This window comes from Megascapheus bottae, chromosome 22 (assembly GCF_031878675.1).
Source record: "Megascapheus bottae isolate mThoBot1 chromosome 22, mThoBot2.hap1, whole genome shotgun sequence".
Lineage (NCBI taxonomy): Eukaryota > Metazoa > Chordata > Mammalia > Rodentia > Geomyidae > Megascapheus > Megascapheus bottae.
In genome coordinates this window covers 24968810-24990170 of record NC_143530.1, presented here as the reverse complement: position 1 = coordinate 24990170, position 21361 = coordinate 24968810, and the positions used below count along the sequence as shown (strand labels likewise).

The 21361-nt window shown below is 38.1% G+C and overlaps 1 long non-coding RNA gene across 1 annotated transcript; it reads left to right on the top strand.

Moving 5' to 3' along the window:
* The first annotated feature begins 14430 nt into the window (after positions 1–14430).
* Positions 14431–21173, top strand: LOC150048380 (uncharacterized). The gene is made up of 3 exons (XR_016539250.1): positions 14431–14464; positions 19742–19923; positions 21088–21173. It is a non-coding gene; the product is annotated as an uncharacterized LOC150048380 (long non-coding RNA).
* Positions 21174–21361: the final 188 nt, after the last annotated feature.

The following is a 21361-nucleotide window of genomic DNA, read 5'->3' as shown; positions in this document are numbered from 1 at the left end:
CAACGTGACATTATTGGAAATCAGACCTTAGAGAAGTCAATACACCATAGGCCCCAGATAAATAAGACTGGTGGTTTGTTTTTTTTTTTTTTATAAGAGAACACTAGTGTCTTCAGGTTAAGAGACAAGGGCCAGAAGTGGACCAAAACAAATTTACTACACTTGGTACTAAACTATCAGCCTCTGGGAATATAGGAAAATGTGTCTCAAATTTAAGCTACCTAGTCTTGGGAGTTTTGTTGTGACAGATTTTTGTAAACTAATACACTCAGAATGGCCACATTTTATAAATACTAGATCCAATTCCATATGAAATTAAACTCTCCACTTTTATTAATTTTAGGTTAAAATTAATTTGCAAGAAAACCTGGTATCATTTACTTATCTTTCATTTATGTCCTGGGCTTCCACACTGCATGGATTCTGATCTGCCTGGAGTCTCTTTCTTTTCTTTCTTTCTGTTCTTCCTTCTCCACCAGAGTGAATGGATCTCTGGATGCCAGCCTTTTCAGTATGTGCTTTGTCCATTGAAACAGCCTTATGTCCTCAACATAAAGTCAGACCACTTTGATTCTATTGGTTTGCTGTCCAGTTTCAAAGGAAAGCTGAATTTTCTTTGCCCAATGCTAGACTCACACACACTTATTGAGGTTACCTTTTTTTTTCCTTTGTTGGTGATGAGACTTGAACTTGGGGCCTGGGCTCTGTCCCTGAGCTCTTCAGCTCAAGGCTATCAGTCTACCATTTGAACTACAGTGCCACTTTTAGTTTTTGGTGGTTAATTGGAGATAAGAGTCTCACAGACTTTCATGTTCAGGCTGGCTTTGAACCATTATCCTTAGATTTCAGTTTCCTGAATAACTAGGATTTCAGGCTTGTTTTTATATATATATAAAATTTTCTTATCAGAATGACCCTTGAACTTTGAAAACAGAATTTCCTTTTTCAAAAAGGAATTTCTTCAAGACAGACATGGGAGAAACCATATTTAGGCTTTGCTTTTCAAGCAGAAAGAGGAAGAAAGTTAGTGTGATTTCCAGGAGTATGTAGATTGAAAACTGGTACATTTTGTTGCTCAAATATGAGATTAGAATCCTTAGAGATATTTTACAATATAGCTGGAGCACATTGTTTTTGAGGTTGCTCAATATCAGATCTGAATTTATCAGCCATGTTCCTGCTCAGAGATGGTCTAAGACGTCAGGCCAAAGTGGAGTTACACTATAATGGACAGTTTCCTAAGATGACCCAAAGACTTCTTTCCCTGTTCATACTTTCACCCTTTCAGTAATTCATTTTCCCTATCCTGCCTGAACATAACAGCTGTTTAACCTTTGGAAAGTAGTAGTGCATTTGAGACCTTGTCTTGGAGCTCAGTTTCTCATTGATTTAGTAGCCAGGGTTCTAGTCCCAGCTGAGAGCATAACTCTAGCTCCTCTCTCACCTCTAGTCAGCACCAATTTTTCAGAATATGAAAGAGCGCCACCTAGGATTTCCAGCACAGTTGTAGCATTAGGTGACCAAAAGCCCCAGATGACACTGAACTGCCCCAGTGGACTCATTCCTAGCTGAGTCTAGACTACCCATAGAGCCACAAGAGTCATAGGCAACTACTCCCTGATTTGTTATGCAGCACTAAAGCAGAAAAACACAACGTGAGGGGACAGCTAGGTGATTGTGTTTGCCTATTTGTAAGTTTACAGGACAGACCACAGCTCTGCCATGTATGTGGTTCCATTTCTAGACATGACACTGGGAAGGCAGGGCGAGCCTAGCTTAATGGTCTCAGACAACTTCAAGTGCCTGAAACCACAGGGTTGAATCCTAAGGGCTGACTCAATCTCTTGTCTGAGTTTGTATTACCTGGGTTAGGGAGATTATCCAGCTAAATGGCAAGAGACATTGAAAGAAAACTGGGTTTTATGAAAGTTATATGCAACTCCAGCAAGAATCAACAGACATCTAGGAAAATGGGTAGTTAGGAAAATGGGTTTCTGACACAGGAGTCAAGCCTAAATGGTCCAAGTTTTCACAGGTCTCTTAGGAAGTTGAAGGGAGGTACCTGAGTCAAAGGATGTACAATATCAGGAGAGCCAAACTTAATAGGAGTTTTGCTGGTAGAGACCAAGCTAGGCCTTCTTACAATATTGGGATGTGCTAATTAGGAGTTTAGCTGGTTGAGACAAACCAGGGCTTCTTACAATATTGGGATGTGCTAATTAGGTTGTATTGGTTATAGTCTAGGATATGGAGTAGGTTATTTGGTTATGATAATATTTTCACAGTTTATAGGATTATCAGTTTATCACATTCTACAGCTGGGATATAGACCATTTTTCACTTTTTCCTATTTTTAATTTACTTTTATTGTTAAGGTTATATACAGAGGGGTTACAGTTACATAAGGTAATGGGTACATCTCTTCTCAAACATTGTTACTTCATCTATCATTTTTCTCCCACTTTACATGATTCCTCAATGCCCCCCAAGTTGTAAAATTCACTTCCAACATATAGGATTTTTTTATCACTGTTGCTTTGGATTATCACAAACATGTTAAGCAGAGGACCTGATTCTCACCTTCTCAAAAGCTTGAGGACACTGTGCAGTCAAGAGCAGGTTGGTGGCTATAGGACAGAATTCTCCTTTAGGAAAAGGCTGGGGTACACATCGCCATTGGAGGAAGCAGAATGAACCTCTGCTTTTTGAGCTTTTCCATTCTGCTCATTGCTTGATAGGTAGAGATTATTATTAGATTGGACTCTTTGACCTCATAGTTCGGAAAGTTGGACGTGAAAACGCATGAAATTTTTCTTCCTCCAATCATTCTGATCTCTTATCCACCCCTTCAATAAACATAGTTTATAAAAGCCACCCTCAGTTAGTTTTTGCCAGGCATCATGAAACACTAATAAGCCCTTCTGTTCCTTGGCATCAGTTCATGTTTTCCAGGTGGAATTCTCCTTCTGCTTGTAAGCATATGAAAGCAGAAAAATAGGAATTTCTAATTTGCATGGCATTAAAAATAAAATAAATTGGTAAACTTGCCATAATCAGTCATTAATAATGGCTAGCTCTTAGGGGTTGTATTATGTGACAGGTGCTGTGCTAAGCATGCACCAGGTTTTGTTCCACTGAATGTTAACCTATACAAGGTAGATCCTATTATATTTCCTACTGGACACATGAGAAAAAAGAAGCTCAAAGGCACTGGATTCTCTCCACATAGACTGAGTGAGGATCTATGTTGTCACAGAATCCAAGATGTATAGTAGGTAAAACAGTATATATCCCAACTCTCCTGAATTTTTAATGTACTAATTCTAGTCTAACATAACCCAATGAGGCAGAAATACACGGCCCACTACTTGCTATTCCATGGATTCTGATTTTATCATCATCAAATTACTGAACTCTTGGCAAGACAGCTGAAAGGTGAGAGTTGGTGAATGAGATTAATTTATTCTCATTTTCTGTTTTATAGAAAATTATAAACCTTACATGAGCTAAGGGATGGACAAGTTAAATTAGCAGTCCTCACTCAGCCCCGCTTCTCATGCTATCCTGGCTCTTCTTGAGAGCTGTAAATCAAATTGTTTCTTGCATCACTGTTTTCTTATCCAGATCACCCTGGGTGGCAACTTTCAAGTTAGTCTGGACAGAACACTTTTTGTTTCTGTTCACCAAAGTAGTGGAGCAATGATACAGTCCTCAGCCTTCTGGGCAGTACTTGAACTTGCAGTTGTCACATCCTAGTATTAATGTCTCTCTTTGCACCATTACAGTGAGACAACAACTGATAGATATCCACTTGATATCTTGATGGTGCTGGCTACTTTGGTGTGTGCCTATATATTATTTAGTATTTGCTAGCATACAGATGCTGAGATGTAGAAAAATTAAAATAATACAGGTCAAACTGTTCTTGGTCACAGATTAGGTACCCAATAAAATCCATTTTTTGCTAGTTTTGCTATTTTACAGATGTGCAGATAATTTTTCACACACCAAAGTCTTAGAAACCCTGTTTTAATGGCAACTATTGACTTTTTAAAAAAATCAAAAGTGTGTAATTCGTTAATAAGCACAACTCACCATAGCAAAGCATTCTCGGCAGTTCTTTTCATAGCTTCTGGAATGAGAGTCACATGTACATAGTTCTAGGGCATCTGGATCTTGCTTACTTTTCCTTTGGACAGGCATTGTCAGTCCAATGCATTCAAAAGGTCCTTGCTAATGACCATTCTAGTGGCACATAAAGAAATCACATGGCAGGCTTGAGGTCTAATATGACCCTACCTCTCTGTTGTCCACATGGAATCAACACATCTCTTTTGCATAGTGATGGACTGCATCACAGAAGGGTGGGGGGGTATCAGGCAATACCATCTCCTATGTATTGGGAAGAGGGCACTTTACAAGAAAGAGATTCTGACACCCAGATGTATAGTAGATAGGGATATAAATTCACAGCCTGGTCTGCTCACATAGGCTCTTCCTTCATTGAAAGGAGCAAAATCAAAACCCTGAGCAAACTTGCCAATATTGCCCTCCCACTGAAGGCAGCACGTGGCTGTAAGGCCATTTTAGCCTTTTGTTCTGCCTCTAGGTTAATAGGTGTATCAATCTGAGATAAACCCTGAGGTAAGTTGATTCTAAAGATTCACACCTGTAATTCTAGCAACTCAAGAGGTTGAGATCTGTGGATTGTAGTTTGAAGCCACCCTGAGCAGAACAATCCATGGGTTCTTACTTCCAATTAACCAGTCAAAAGCCAAATTCTGAGCCATGGCACAAATAGTAAAGAGCTACCTTTCAGGAGAAAAGCTAAAGGAGGGCCAGGAATGTGGCCTATTGATAGAATGCTTGCCTAGCATGCATGAAGCCCTAACTCCTCAGAACCACATACACAGAAAAAGCTGGAAGTGGCACTGTGGCTCAAGTGGCAGAGTGCTAACCTTGAGCAGAAGTCCAAGGACAGTTCAAGCCCCAGGACTGGCAAAAAAAAAAAGAAAAAAGGAAAGAAAAGCCAAAGGATGACACTCAGGACAAGTTCAAGCTCCCCTACTGGCATACACATTTAAAAAGACCCTGAGGAATTCAGTGTATATGTCCTTATTTATTGGCAATGCCCATTTTCCCAGGGCTCAAATCAGTTTTCCAGCTCTGTGTCCAGCATCAAAGGCCTGAGAACACATGGACTGAAAGAGGTTTGGATTTTCTCTTCCTATTTTGCTTTTTGAGTCAGAAAAATTGGCTCTTTGATAATGTGTGCAATAGCTGGGTTTTGTGCATAGTATGACAATTAACAGAACTTCATTTGGTTTTCAGTGTAAGTTTCTGGAATTTATATTTCATCATGATTGGCTCAGAGGTCTGAGGATATTCTTAGCTCACAGAATCACAGAACCATGGAGCTCTAGTCAGATCTCTGTTTCCTCTGGGAGAGATCTCTGCTTCCAAGCACTAAGCACTTCAGAGACAAATGGTAATTACTACTGCCAAGTCTTGCTAAGATCCAGTGAAGACATTGCTGTATTATTGGCAAGGTTTTCAAACTTATGTTTTACTTGTGAATTGTTTGAATGCCTTTGATTTGACTAAATTAATTTTTATTTTGGAAAATGAAAGAGGGAGGATAGGACAAGAAGAGTCAAAGGGGAAAGAAGAGTAAAAGGAAGAGAAGTAAGAGGGGGATTTGAAAGAAAATGAGAAGGAAATTGAGAAGGAATGAGGAGATAAAAATAAGTATGTTTTAAAATGATGTTAATTCAATTCATTTTTTCTAATTAAATTTGCACTTAATGGAGGAAGCATAATATTAATTTGTCATATGTGTGTTTAGTTACTAATTGAAGTATAAACTTGTTAACTCATTACAAGATAAAATGACTCTAATTAGGCATATTACTCACATGTTTGGAGAGGTATTCCTAACAGTACCTATGGAAGCTGATCACTATCACAATTAAGCAATACATATTTAAATGATTGTACTTCAGCAAAAAAATAGTAGGATTACATACTCTGTATGTCTTGTCCAGAGTTATATTTTTATAAAGACATCATTTGGAGCATTAATATAGTTCATATTACTAAATGCTAAATATGATCCTTTAAAATCAAACTCAATGGGCTTTCCTCTAAATCCACATGTAGCTGTACCATGATGAACTATGAAGTCAGTGAAGTCTTTCTTTTCCTCTTCTTTCTTGGCATTGGATGAGACAAGAAATTGACAAGTTTACAAGAGATTTATCTTGTGTGATTGTTGTTCTTAATGTACTGTGTTATTTCTCTTCTCCTTTGTTGTCCTTTGTTACGATATCTGACTTTGTTACCAGGCATATTGTATATATGTTTATTTGTTTATTTGAAATAAGAAAGGGAAGAGGGGGAACAAGATGATTGGAAGAGGTTGAGGGGAGGGAAATGGGGACAAAAACATGAGAAGGGGTATCAATGTGTGAGAAGTAATGCATCTACTATCTGGCGAACATAACTGTAACCCCTCTATAAATTATAACATGAAAGACAGGCTTACCTTTTGTTCAAACCACTGACTATGTTTTCTTGATAATTTTACCTAAATGAACTCAAAAGAAGAAAACATTGTTCTACTGCTGTATCTGCTTCTTATGTTAAAGCTTTCTTTATTTTATAGGTATTAGAGACAATTGGTTCCTAAGCATCTCAGTTAACTTAGGAAATTTTTATTTTTATTTTGCCAATGGGCCCAACTCCAGTAATGATGATTTCCACCGGAGGCTGGACCTTCTCCATTGCGGATAGCATGTGAACCATCATAGAAGTCAAGGACATTGGTTGCAGCACTAAATATTTGCAAGATGTTTTCAAAACTTTCCAGTATTTGAAAATAAGACACATACACGCATATGCATTTTTTAAAATCAAAATTGCCTTAAGAATCCAAAATATGGTCATGTTTTATTTAAAAAACAAAAACGGGGAGGGGGTCCCAAACCAGATACCAATGTGTCACACTCTGGAGGTTGAGATCTAAGAATCATAGTTCAGAGCTGGCTCTGGGCCAACAAACCCATGAGACTATTATCCTTAATTAATCAGAAAAAAAACAAACAAAAGCAAACAAAAAGAGCAGATCTTTACTTGAAACCCATGAGACTATTATCCTTAATTAATCAGAAAAAAAAACAAACAAAAGCAAACAAAAAGAGCAGATCTTTACTTGAGTATTTTGAGTAAAAAAGCCAAGAGAGAGAGAGAGGCCCCAAATTCAAGCCTTAGTAACACAGGAAAGAGACAGAGAGAGAGACAGACAGAGAGAGAGAGAGAGGGAGAGAGAGAGAGAGAGAGAGAGAGAGAGAGAGAGAGAGAGAGAGAGAGAGAGAGAGAGAGAGAGAGAGAGAGAGAGAGAGAGAGAGAGAGGAGGAGGTGGAAGAAGGAAGAAAGGAAGGAAGAAAGGAAGGAAGGAAGGAAGGAAGGAAGGAAGGAAGGAAGGAAGGAGGGAAAGGAGGGAGGGAGGGAGGGAGGGAAGGAAGAACAGTGTACCTGCATCACAATATCTAATTCTGATTTTTTGTAAATATTGCATTTGAACACATTTGGTCAAAGAAATCTTTTATGATTTGTCTTAAAAACTATTTAGGGGCGGGGGCTCTAGCTCCATGTTACAGTACTTGCCTAGCATGCATGAGGCCTTGAGCTTGATACCTAGTATTGCCAAAAAAAAAATTATACGTCTTCTATGATACTTTGTACGTTTCTACTCTGGGTTTTTGCTCTGCCAGGAATAGTACATGTTCCTCTGTAGCCTTATTTGAGAAAAAACGTCTCAAGTGTCTCTAAGTATCTCTGTCAAATAAGTCAGTGTCAGCATCTTAGAGAGACATTTAGAGTGATCTTCTCCCTAATGAAACATCAGTACACATTTCTTCAATCAAAAAACGTTCAGTCACTCTACTCTGACACTTAATATGATGCTCTTGAGCTTTCACAGCACTTAAAATCAGGGCTTTGAGGTCTCATTCTTCACCACTCCCTAAAACTCACCCCTGCCAAAACAGGCTGGTCCTCTTTTGTGTGTGTGTGTGTGTGTGTGTGTGTGTGTGTGTGTGTGTGTGTGTGTGTGTGTAGGGTGGTCATGGGGCTTGAACTTGGCCTGAGTGCTGTCCCTGAGCTCTTCAGCTCAAGGGTAGGATTACTGCCCTATCCTTTAGCCAAGCCCCACTTCCCATTTTCTAGAAGTTAATTGGAAATAAGAGTCTCAGGTCCTTCTGTGCCTGGTTTGGCTTTGAACCTTGATCCTTAGATCTTAGCCTCCTGAGTAGCTAAGATTACAGGCATGAGCCATTGTGACTTGGTCCTCTTTTTTTCGTTATATACTTTATGTTCCTTTTTTTAGTCAGTGATTTCAACATACATTTTGCTTTATCTAATCCACCAGCTTGTCTTTTTTCTTAAACTCTCATTTTCATGTGTACATATATGCATATGTGTGTTTCCATGTACATTTAGAAATGAACATGGCACTTGGGGATTTGTTGGGAGCTGTGAACTGTCTTCTCAGAATGCTTTCAGGCAAACATAAATGCAAGTACCTTCAGAAGAGCTTGTGCTGAGTGTCTGGATTCTGGGATAGCAATCTCCTGGCCAAAATTTACTCAAGAAAGGCTACCGCTTGGTAGAAGAAGCTCTACCTGTCCTGAAAAGTGGAGTCCTAAAGGGGTATAGAATGCCACATGCATCATTCATGCATTTTCCTTTTGCCCATAGTGTGCCTAGGTCATGACTATTTTCTAAAGTGTTTTAACTTAGCTTTGTCTTTTCTGTCAGGTTGCAAGTTTCTTGCTAGAGAGGTCAAAGACTTAGATGAGACAGATCACTTTTGTTGAGTAGGATACAGTAAGTGGTATTGAGTACTTACCAGTCAGTACACATTCGAAAGCAAAGTAGGACATGTCCTATTGCCTAGTGGGACAGATTTTAGCTTGTAGAGAGTAAAGGTTCACAGATGAGGCTGAGTAATCCTGGTTGGTATCATACTATATGACTTCAGTGGAGAGGAAACATGCATTCATGCCACCATAGTGCTTAGTCAAGCTTTCTGTTCTGCCCACCTGTGGGAAGATGACAGCAAGGATGGGTTTGGGCAGGTTCAAAGAAGAAGCATGCAGAGAAATGAAATGGAGAGTAAGTAAGAAAAGGACGAGAGAAGATTTGGGGCAGATGAGGAAGATAGTGTGGAGGCATATGATGCAGGGAGAATGTAGAGACCTAGTAAGAAAAAGGACTACATTTGTCTCATACTTTCCAGGTTCCGGTTCTTTAAACTACTCATCAATTATTCTCTAAGAGTCTACTTCTGTCACTGGCAGATATGAGAAGTACCAATGTTGGCAGGAACACGTTTACAAGTTCAGGTTTGTTAATTTGCCCAGTTGCAGGACTTGTCAGATTTCTTGGTTTTGACTCATTCTTACCTTCTATTACTGCCATAGATTCCAAATAACAAGCTACTTTGTTTATAATTTCTAACCATTGTCTCTTGCAGTGCCTACAATGACCCCCTTCCATTTTCATGACATCTTTCAAAGAACCCCACCATCCAAAGTATATTTGATAATTTAAAAAGTCAGAGGATGAAAAATACCTTGTCATTTGATGAATATATGCAAATGCACTTAATTTTTTTCTGAGGAAGGAAAAGAAATGTCTATTACAAAAGCAAATTCAACGATTGCCCTAATTAGGTGATAGAGCTGGAATAGGTGTTTTAGGAGAGTTAGAATCAACATGCCAAGTAAATGTTTATAGAAGATGGAACTCATGATGAGTAGTTGCTTGAGTGTCTTAATTGACTGGACTTAATTATTAAAAACATGTTTATTTTCTTTGGGGACTTTTATATTAAAAAATACATACCTGTAGACAATGGGCCCTTTGTTAAGCATGTTGAGGGAGAGAACTATAGAATAAATAATCCTCTTCTATGCCATGTTGTTTCAAGGGCTGTTCCTCACAATGATGGTCTAAGACAGAGGTTGGCAAACCTTTTCTCTAAAAGGCAAAAAACCCCAGTCATGTCAGGGTTTGTAAACCATGGGGTGTTTATTCCACATATCCCATGTTATAGCAGTAAAGCAACCAAAAATAATACATAGACAAATAGACATGGTGGTATACCATTAAAACTTTATAAAAATAGAGTAACAATATGAAGCTTAAATATAATAAAACAATTTAGATAAATCAGTTCAGACTGTGGACATTAGTAGCTATTCTAGGTGCAGACTGTAAGAATTTTATTTCACAAATTGGTTAACATTTGTTTGGATTGCTTGTGAGCTCTTTCCTCCCTTGTATCCTTCATTCCTAGATTACTTTAACAGCTATGGTTGCTGAAAGAGTGGTGTTTTCATCAATCAGGAGACCTGAGAGAGGGCCTTGCTACTGTGAGATTGTGTTACACCACTCAGGGGCAGGTGGAGAGTAGAATGGGTAGGAGCTTCCATGAGGACATTTCTTTGTATGAAATCCCATGCCTGGGCTTGCAGAGGTTGTTTATGGCTTTTTGTTTGTCTGTTTGTTTTTTAAATATCTAGATAACTTTAAATTTTATCCTTAAGAAATAAAGACTTGGAAAAAATAAGCCAGACCCAAAAGAACATAGGTTCGATGGTTTCCCTCATTTGCAATAATTAGTCCACATCTAGGACTCTCCTACCAGATTCATAAGGTCATATAGGATGCAACTAAATGAAAGGATCTCTAGAATATGGAAACAAGAACTTTATCTTGTGTGCTTGTTGTTCTTAATGTGCTATGTTATTTTGTTGCCCTTTGGTTAATTTTATATTGTTACTATATCTGACTGTGTTACCTGGCATATTGTATATATGTTTAATTATTTGAAATAGGAAAGGGAAGGGGGAAAATAAGATGAGTGGGAGAGGGTTGGGGAGGGAAATGGGGAAAACATGAGAAGGGGTATCAATTTGTGAGAAGTAATACATCTACTATCAGGTGAATGTAACTGTAACCGCTCTATACATTACAATAAAAAGTTAAAAAAAAAAGAATGTACAGAAAGTTGGGCCAGAAAAACATCTATCAAAGAACTATCACTTGCTTTTCTTATTACTATATTTTGATTATCTCTATGAAGTTGTACAAAGAGATTGCTCTTCAATAAATCAGTTTGTAAATACAAAAAATAAATTATTATACTAAAGGCTTTGTGAGTACAATGCATCGTGATCAGTGTCACCCATTCTATCTCTCCAACCCTCACTTATCCCCTGGTTACCTGGTTCCATTCATCTACCCTTCCTCTCTCCATTCATCTGTCTGAAGAGGCTGACGTTTAATCTTCTACTCAGAAACTAATTCAGTTGTACCTTTCTGTGTGTGGAGAGGGAGTGGGGTAGAGTGTTTTCATATGGTCATGCTGCCTTTGTAGCATACGTCTGGTGGTTCCTGGAGAAGTTATATTTCCCCAAAGATTCTAACAACCAAAGAATACGAGAAAGCTGAACCATGCTGTGTCTGAAGTGGATAGGTATTAAAGGGCAGCAGACAAATGGGGAGGGGAATACATTGGTGGAATTATGGGTGAATATAGTCATAAATCTAAGTAGGTAAAAATGGAACCAGATAACTTGGGACGAATGGGTTTCTGATAAACTGAGGGATAGCGGGATTGACATTGATTAAGATGCAGTATACTCATGAATTGGCAGGTTAAATTGAAACCCCTTCATACAACTACTTCAAGTCACTTTTTAAAGGAAAATAAAAGAAAAATTCCACACAAGGGTCTCACATAGCTCCTCAGTCAACCCAGTCCTCTCTTCTTCCTGTTATTCACTTGTAATTTTTAAAAAGTGAGTAATGATGGGGATTGCGTAGATATCTGCACGTGTGTCTTATTTACCAGGACCATCAGAGGTTGGGAACGACCTTGAGCCTATGGCTGACTTGCTTTGTCACCACCACAGCCTTTTGTGTGACTGGGGCAGATGGATGCTGTGACAAGTTATGACTACGTCATGTGGGAAGAGTCACTGTCAGCTTGTCCTGCTGACTGGAAATCTAGAAATAAGAAGGTGGTTGTACACTGTGGGCAACTGGAAGGAGTCTCTGAGGGTAGTCTATGGTAAGATCATGAGTTCAAGACTAGCCTAGGGTACACAATGAGATTCGGTCTCCAACAAAGAAAGAATGCTTTGACCTATCCACAGGCAAGCAGCAGCACAGGCCCCTGCTATAGCCAATGACAATATGCCCAGCCATTCCCCATCCTGCATTGTGGTCCTGACTACAACTTCACCACCCATAAATCTACATTACTTTGCTTTTCCCAGTAGTAGACAGTAGTTTTCTGATTGGTAAAGTTCCTGCCAACGGGATGAAGGGAGATAATCACTTTGGGGAGAAAAGGACTATGTGCAGGCAGAGAGAGGGCTGGGAAAGAACCCACATCTCTGTCTCTGTCTCTCTTGCTGTCTATCCTCCTGTCATTGTGTCTATTTCTATCTTTTTCACCATATGTGTCTCTACTCTTTCCATCTCTGTTATTGTATGTCTATCTCTGTCTGTCTTTTGTTGTCATTTTTCTCTGCTTCTTTATCTCTGTCTCTTTATCTTTGTTCTTCTATTCCTCACTTTATTTTTCTGTTCCTAAGTCATTACGTTCTATCTCTCTGGGTGACTTTCTTGCTGTCTCTTTGTCTTTATCACTTTTTGACTTTCTGTCTCTTGGTCTTCCTTGAATTGTCTCTATTCTTTGTGTGGGCATTCTGTGGGATGGGCATGGACTTAGCCCACTTCTCCCCCTTTGCTGAGGATGGAGATTATTATCACATATTGACACATCATTTTCTTTCATCTTTAGGCAAAGAGACAGAAAAAGAGAGAGCGTGTGTGAGAGAGCTGGCTCCCTCCTACTCTAGGATTCTGTTGTACTGGCTTCTTTCTCCAGGGTATCTTTTAGTGGTTCTTTTCTAGAAGTGGAAAGCTAAAGGGACCGTTGAGCATTCAGCAGGATTTTAGCTTCCTTCTCAATGTACCAGATTGGCTACCACAAAGAGAGAGATTGGGGGCAGCAATGCTGAGGCTTGGCCCTTAGTAGAAGCTTACAGCTGACCTGTAGATCTGAGGCCTTCAGTAAGGTTTCCTTGCTTCTAGGTCAACTGTTTATAAGTGACTTTCACTGAGCACTCAGGGAAGATCTTCATATAGGTCAAGGTCACTTCTGGAACACAGCATGCTCACAGGCAGACGATGTGGGGCAGAAAACCAAAAAGCATTAGTTACTTTTACAATGCTTTTAATTATGGGGTAAGCATGTCAAGTCTGCAATCCAATATGTAAGTATAATTGCACTTTGAATTCATGCCATACCATCTCCACGTCATTCCTCACATGAACTTTTCCCAACTTTAGTGGGTAGGAAGTGAGGCTAGGATGGTTCCTGGTAGAAGGGTGGGATGGTAAGAGTCTTAAAGCCTTTCCACAGGTCAGCATGAAAGCTTTTGTTGCTATCTGAAGAGGGGACACACACACACACACACACACACACACACACACACACAACACAAACACAGAGCACAAAAACAAATACAAATACAACAAAGAGGGAAAAAAAATCTTTTTTTTTTCCCCCTCAGGATGGTCCTGATAAGACAAATGTGTTCAGAGAGAATCTTCCTAGGACTAAACTGTAGTGCCTGGAAGGAACTGTTTGGTTTCGTGCCTCCATTTCCATTGAGAACTTGTGACAAAAGCAACTTGCATATGAAAGCCTCCCGAAGTCATGTGAGACTCCTTTTGTGCACAACCATATATATCACCAAGGCCACTACTGTTACACTCTCTGGGAGAATATGCTTGGAAGCACACTGTGTTTTGTTTCCTTTGAGAAACAGGTAACTTAGCAACACCGCCGCCTGACTAGCCCCTTATAGCCCTCTGTTAAGACCTCCAGTTTCATGAGCAACTTAGCCTCTATGAGCAGCTTCCTGTGGTTTCAATTGGAATTGCTCATTTGCAGAGCAGAGAAGAATGGACATCTTATCAATATGGCTTTCTAACTAGATGATAGGGTGTATTTCTTCAAGAATACAAGACTTCATCTTCTCTCAGTAAAGTTTTCTAGTTCTTTAGTACATCAGACTGATTCATAAGGGGATTCCATTGTAAGTAGTGTTGGGATTTAAATATCAACTTTCTGTTGGTCATTCATCACTATAGACATGCATTTGGGGCTTTTGTTTTGATCTTGTACCCTTGATAATTTTATTCCACCATCTTTTAAAACTTAGATTTCAGTGTATTTTTTCCCATAGGTGATTATGATGGCTATAGTGATAGGATAATGTCCCTTCTTTCTTGCTAATTTGGATGTATTTCTTTGCTTGCTTCGTCTGATTTATTCCCATCATGCAGCTCCTAAGACCTATGGCTCCTTTGGATCTTAGAGGTAAATCATTCACTATATTACAATTAAGTGCAATGTTGGTGGGAGGTTTTTATAGATGCCCTTATGTTGGATGGAGGAAGTTTCCTCCTATTTCTAGTTTCAATGAAGATAGATTTTGTCAAGTACTTTTTGTTGGTTTCCATTGAGATACATGCTTTTTTTTTCCAGTTTATTAAAATGATAAATATAGCTATTTATCAAATGTAAGCTAACTTTATGTTTGTATTTCTGGGATGAGTCATACTTATGATGATATAATATATTTACACAGACACATGGTTATTTATATACATACTCATGATGTATCTGAATTTACTTTGCCAGAATTTAAAATAGAATATTTGTATCAATGTTCATGAGAGGTGTCTTTTCTTATTTTACTTTTTATGATTTTTTATCTGATCTGAAGGAAATACTAGAACAAGTTAAGGTATATTCTCTTTTGCAATTTTTCTAGAAAAAATTGCATGGGAATGTTAATATTTCTTCCTTAAATGTTTTACAGAATTCTTTAGCAAGGCCACTGAGCCTGGATGTTTCTTTGTGGGAGTTTTAAATTAAAGATTAAATTTCTTTAATAAATGTTTGTGTTATTTATTTCTTCTTATGTGAACTTTATTGGACTGTGGTTTTTGCAGAATTAATCCACTTCATCAAAGTTATAATTTATAAACAGACAGTGTTCCTTGTTAATTATTTAATATCTGAAAATATGGTGTGATAGAATCACTTTTATTCTTAATATTGATGAAATTTGCTTCTTCTTTCTTTTATTCTTGTCAGTCTGGATAGAAGTTTATGAATTTTATTGCTTTCAAACAGCGAAACTTGGGTTTCATTGATTTTTTTCCTACCATTTTCTATTTTCTTTCGCATTGACTTTCACTTAGATTTTTATTATTTCCTTGTTTATGTTTTATTTCTATTCAGTTTCTCTTCATTTTATTATAAAAATAATATGTAATTAAGATAAAGAACTCGATGGTTTGAATTATACATACATTGTGTCATGATTAGTATAGTGAAGCTAACAAATATAAAGTTCTATAGTTACATCTGTGTGTGTAAGGGTGGCTATTTAAAATCTCTTTTAGCCTATGTTAAGTATATAAAACAGTATTGTTAACTGCAGCCATCATGCTGTATATCAGATCTTTAGATTGTATTCATCCTTCATACTTGAAACTTTTGCTTCTTTACCAGCATTTCTCCATTTCTCATGGCCCCATAACATTTGGTAACTACTATTCTACTATATGCTTCTGTGAATTTGACTTTTACAATTTTGCATGAAAGTGAGATCATGTAGTGTTTGTCCTTCTGTGACTGGTCTGCTTCACTTAGCACAATGGCCTGCAAGTTCATCTATATTGCTGCAAATGGCAGGATCAGTCCTTAAAAGGCTAATCTAGCTGTCTGTGTAATCTCATAAGGTGTTTATTCACTCATTCATCAGTGGACACCTTGTTATTTTCCTGTGTCAATAATACTGCAATGCTTATGGGAATGCAAAGTGGGACTCCTCTTTGGCCAAAGCGAAGTATTTACAAGAATATGTAGAAAAGGGACCACTTGTACACTGTTGATGGCAATGTAAAATGGTGTATATGTTATGGAAAGCAGGACTCCCATACTATTCAGCAACCTAATTTCTGGCTATATGCCACATTGACATGTGATCTAAGGATTCCACCTGGAACTTTCTCATGGCTCTAATTATCATTGTCTTTATTGGGACACTTAACTGCTTTTCCTCAAATCACATAACTGATTGTCTATGATACATATTTACTATAGCCATATCCTTGAAGGTCACATTGTGCCTGTCAGACTGAGTTATTCTTCTGTCTGCAGTCAACTGGTCAGGACTGTAAATAATACATTTGCTTTTGTGGTCTTGCTCTTTCTCTCAGGGTCTGGCCAGTTGAGCTGGGTCTAGCCTCAAGGCTAGATATGATACACATTTGTGACAAGCAAGGGGAATCATAGCCTGCTTAGAGATCAAAACTAGAATTTTGGAATTTTAATTTAGAATTTAATTTTAATTTTAGAATTAACTTTTAGAATTTTTTAATCTCTTGAAAAACCAAATGAAGGCCAGGAGCTGTCTTCTCTAAAAGAAACATGCATGCACAACACTTGGATTATTTTCTTTGGAGTGAAAGTAGCTGCTATAGATCTCCAAAAATTAATCTAGGAGTCCTTCTAGCTAAGAGCTCTAGATATGAAATTGTGGCCAAACATGGTTCATTTCATGATTTATGAAATTCTGAGAGTGAAGATGTTTCTTGGACTTGTATTTCTTCCTATTCTTGAAGGCCACACTTTTTCTAAATATATATTGTGCCAGAGTGTAAGGGACAGTCAATGATCCGAGGCACCAATATATCACATGATCAGTGTTCCTGTAGCCTACCATCCACAAGAGTTAAAGATCCCAAACACCCCCTGGAAAAAAAGATGATCTGAGAGGGGCTCACATATCTGCTGTATTAGCTGTGTGTCACTATAACTAAAAACCTGGCATAGGGTACTTATGTAGAAATGAGGTCCATTTAGCTATTGTTTTGGAGACTTAAAGTCAAAACACTGAAGAGCATCTGGTTCTTGAGGGGTGATAGTTGTTGGGCAAATGATCACATTTTCATACTACCCCTTCAGTGATCTGAAGAGTTCTAACTGGACCTCAGCAGCCATACAAGTCATTTCAAATCCTTCAAGAAACAAGGATACATTTTCTCTAATCTAGGGATGCATTCAGTTCCCTAATCTAAGGATATATTCAGTTCATGATCACATCATTTTATTCTTTTTTTACTGGCCATGCCCAATGTCTAATAGAGCTGGACTGAAATACTACCATGGGTGAGACAAAGTTTACTCATAGTTCTATAAGGTGAAAGCTTCCAGTTTGGGATAATTTACAAATTTTTAACTCTCAAATTACTGAATGTACTAAGAATAGGTAACATTTTCAGTATTAAGATTTCTTTTAATTTAATTTTGTTTTCAAGGTGATGTTCAGAGGGTTTACAGTTACATACATAAGGTAATGAGTACATTTCTTGTAAAAAATTGTTAGCCCATCCCTTGTTTTTCTCCCACTTTCTCTCCCTATTATCCTCCCCACAAGTTGTAAAGTTTATTTCCAATATATTGTCTTGGTTTACCCTTAATAAAATGGTGAGGAAAAAATATTAACAATTTTAAGTAGGTCTTTTAGTAATTATTAGCATTGACAATGCTACAATTTGTTATCATCACGCTGAAGGAAATTCTTGCTAGTCCAGGGCTTGAACTCAGGGCCTGAGCACTGTTCTTGGGCTTTCTCAAGACTAGACTTCTACCACTTGAGCTATAGCACCTCTTTCAGCTTTTTTTCTGTGTATATGGTACTGAGGCTTGCTAGGCAAGCACTCTGTCACTTGGCCAAAATCCCATCCTCTGAAGGATTTTTGTAATTCACTAGTCTACATATAGGCTGCTTTAAAATTTATACTAGCATATATTCATTGTATAAGCATGTTTGATTGTGATGCTTTCATACATTCAATGTATCCTATCAAACTAACTTCCCCCAATTGTGATAGTTTTCATTGTCTTATTAAAAAGTTGCAGTTGATCTTAAAATGACATGCTATCTTATAGACAAAACTTAGCATCTATCTCACCTATCTCTGAGTCACTTTGTATTCAATTTAAAGGCATTAAGTGCCTTTGCACATCCTATCCGTATCTGCAGTAAACATCTTCACAGACTCAGTCCACCTACCTATATCAAAGCACATTTGCGCTCTGTTAAAAGTAGTGACTGTAACCTTTTTAAGAGTACACATAAGGTTCAAAACACATTTAAATTAGTCACTTTTTAAAACTCGTTTAAGTATTTGTGTGGTAATTTCCATAAACCAGATTTTAAAGCATGTGGGCTTGCTGCCAACAGACTGACCAACCTGGGGTGGGATTCTAGTATTTCTTCTCCAATGCTTCATGCCATTAAGGAGAAGTGTTTAAAACAAGAAGGGAAGAGTCCAATTACACCCAGTTGTGAAAGGGTTTTTTTTTCATATCTTGTTTCTGTACTAATTTAAAGTTTGGTGCCAAGATATAACTAATTTTAGCTCAGATCCTCAATCTCAAACCCAGGGATGGAAGTCTGGCTCTTCAATACCCAACCTCCTCATTTTGCAAAATCCTAAGGAGGGATAGCTCCTTTAGTGGTTTGACTTTGAGCTCCTTCACCAAAAGCACTGCTGACTATTCACAGTTAATTCGAGGCAGCACAGCCAGGCGCCTGTCAACTCTAATGGATTCATCACTATTAATGAGTTAGGTGCCTAATTTACTACGAGTTGGCACTAGCAATGATGCTGAGAAAAGATCTCATGTCTCAGCTGACGTGCGGACCTGCCCGGCTGAAGAGGATGAGGTTGCCAAAGTCAATGAAAAAACTTGACAGCGCTGGATGACTAACCCTCATCTCGTGCCGAGCTTTTGGCAGCCCGTACCCTTTTGCAAAACACAGCACGTTTTTTAAATTCCTCCAAAATAAGGATGATGATAACAATAATAGAGGTACTTAGCAAGAGGGGGGAAAGACTGGTTTTCAAACTCTCAGTGTGAAACCTGTACAAGTAGAATTGAAGTTAGCAGCAGGGACTGGGGCTCGCCTGTCAGAATAGATGGATGCTCTGAAGCCTGCACCATGCTTCACTGCCTGGGTTGTTGGCCAAGCAAAAGTGTATCATTGATCTCAGTGGAAAGGCTAATTTCTGGTCTGTTGGACAGGATGAACAGCTAGGAAAGAAAGCCTTCAGCAAACCACTTAGACTCTCTTATGGAGAAATATCTGGAAAGCTGTATAATGTACGTGTGTTTGCCCAATAGACATGATTCCTCATAATAACGATGTCCAAAGAGCTTAGGTTACTTCGCAATTTCACAGTCATGACCTAGGCATGCCCCAGGCGTTGAATGCTGATTCAGAACTCTCATCAAAGCAAGAAGGATCATGGCATAAAGAAACTAGCCACAAAAATTCAATAACCCAGCTTCAGCTGTTGCAAAATTAAGAGCTCCCTCTGGGAAGAAGGAACCCACTGATTTTTGGTCTTACTCTATTTACAATGGGATAAACTAACTCTAAAGGGATGAAAAAAAACATATGCTCTCATTGATTACAAATCTATGCTGCATTTTTAGACTCTGCAACAGTTCAAATTCCAATGCTTGTTTTACAGTTAGTATTTATTTTTTTTTAACATTTTTATACATTAGATTAAAATAATGCAGAAACAGCTAAACCATGAAAGGAAAAATTTCTCCTATCCTGTCAGAACAAAAAAAGATGGAGATGAAGGAAGAAGACAGTTTCCTGAAAAGTAACCAAATGTGTGTCACGACATTATCTGTCCCAATGATATGCAAAGCCAGAAAGAAGTACTGTTAAGTATCTGAAGGTGGATATTGTACATATCGTATTTCACTCTAAACATACCCTGCTGCTTTTCTTGTACACATAAATGTCTTTCACCAAAACTGAAAATTTTTTGGACATTACTTTTCATGCTACTTCCTTTCCCTCTGTCATGCCACACTGCCAGCCTCTATTTCAGGACTTTTGATTTTTATCAGTGATTCATGGCTTACTTTCCTTCCACCTTTTTTTCTCCCTTTTATTCAGATTGGTTAATTTCTGTACATTGGCATTCAAGTTTGCTAAACATCTTTCATCATCTGCACTGTCTCATTACACCTAGCTAGTATATCCTTCTTTGTAATATATTGTTTTAGATAGAAAATTTCCATTTGATTCTCCCCAGAGCATTGCTCGTTTCTCATTCAGTATATTTTTTGTGTCCTAAAGCAAAGCTTAACATCTCTTCTTTGAGAGTGGCAAAATGTGATTCAGTCTCCATTGAACCACAACTTAAGTTTCCTATTCTGAATATTATAAAGGATTTCGTATAGAGACTCAAATTATACTATATTCCCCTGAAGAATATTGCATTTTTTTTGTTTTAAAAGACATTCAAATAGACTGGCTAAAGTCCCCAACACAATTTCTTCTAGTGTGATATCTTCTTAGTGGATCCTTTCCTTCTGCTGGCTTTGAGCTTTCCTGTCCCTCAGAATGTTTGCCTTTTTTGTGTTTCTCCCCATATTTGAGATATCCTTAGCTTATGAACTTATTTCTAGGAGTAATAACACATCATTTGATCCATCTATGGAATTCTGTAACACATCCAAATCTTGTACTAGAAGCTTTGATGCCAAGGAAAATTTTGTAATTTTCTTCTGGGCCCATACTTTCCACTCATTAACTCACTCACTCACAAAAAAATGAATGTTTGCCAGGCATTGGTGTTTCATGCCTGTAATCATAGCTACTCATGAGTCTGAGATCTGTGGATTTCAGTTCAAAGCCAGCCAGAGCATAAAAGTTGATGAGACTTATCTCTAGTTAAACACCAAAAATCCAAAAGGGGTGTTGTGGCTCAAGTGGTAGAGTGCTAACCTTGAGCAAAACTACTGAGGGAGAGCACTCAGGCCCTGCATTCAAACCCCACAAAAATATGTTTATGCTGGACACTAATGGCTTATACCTATAATCCTACCTCCAGGAGGCCAAGATCTACAGAATTACACTTCCTGAGCAAAAAAGTTGATGGGATTGAACAACCAAGCTGGCAAGATGCAAGACACTGAATTCAAGACCTCAAACCAGTTGACTAAATAAATAAGTGAATAATAAATAAATGCCTATTGAAACTTATTTGTGATAAGGACAGAGCAGAGAGTAAGAAAATCTTTAACAGTCCCTTACAGCACTCAATTACCAGTGATTTTTCAGTGTATGTGTACAAGAGAAGTGGGAGTGAAGGCTATCCACCCAAA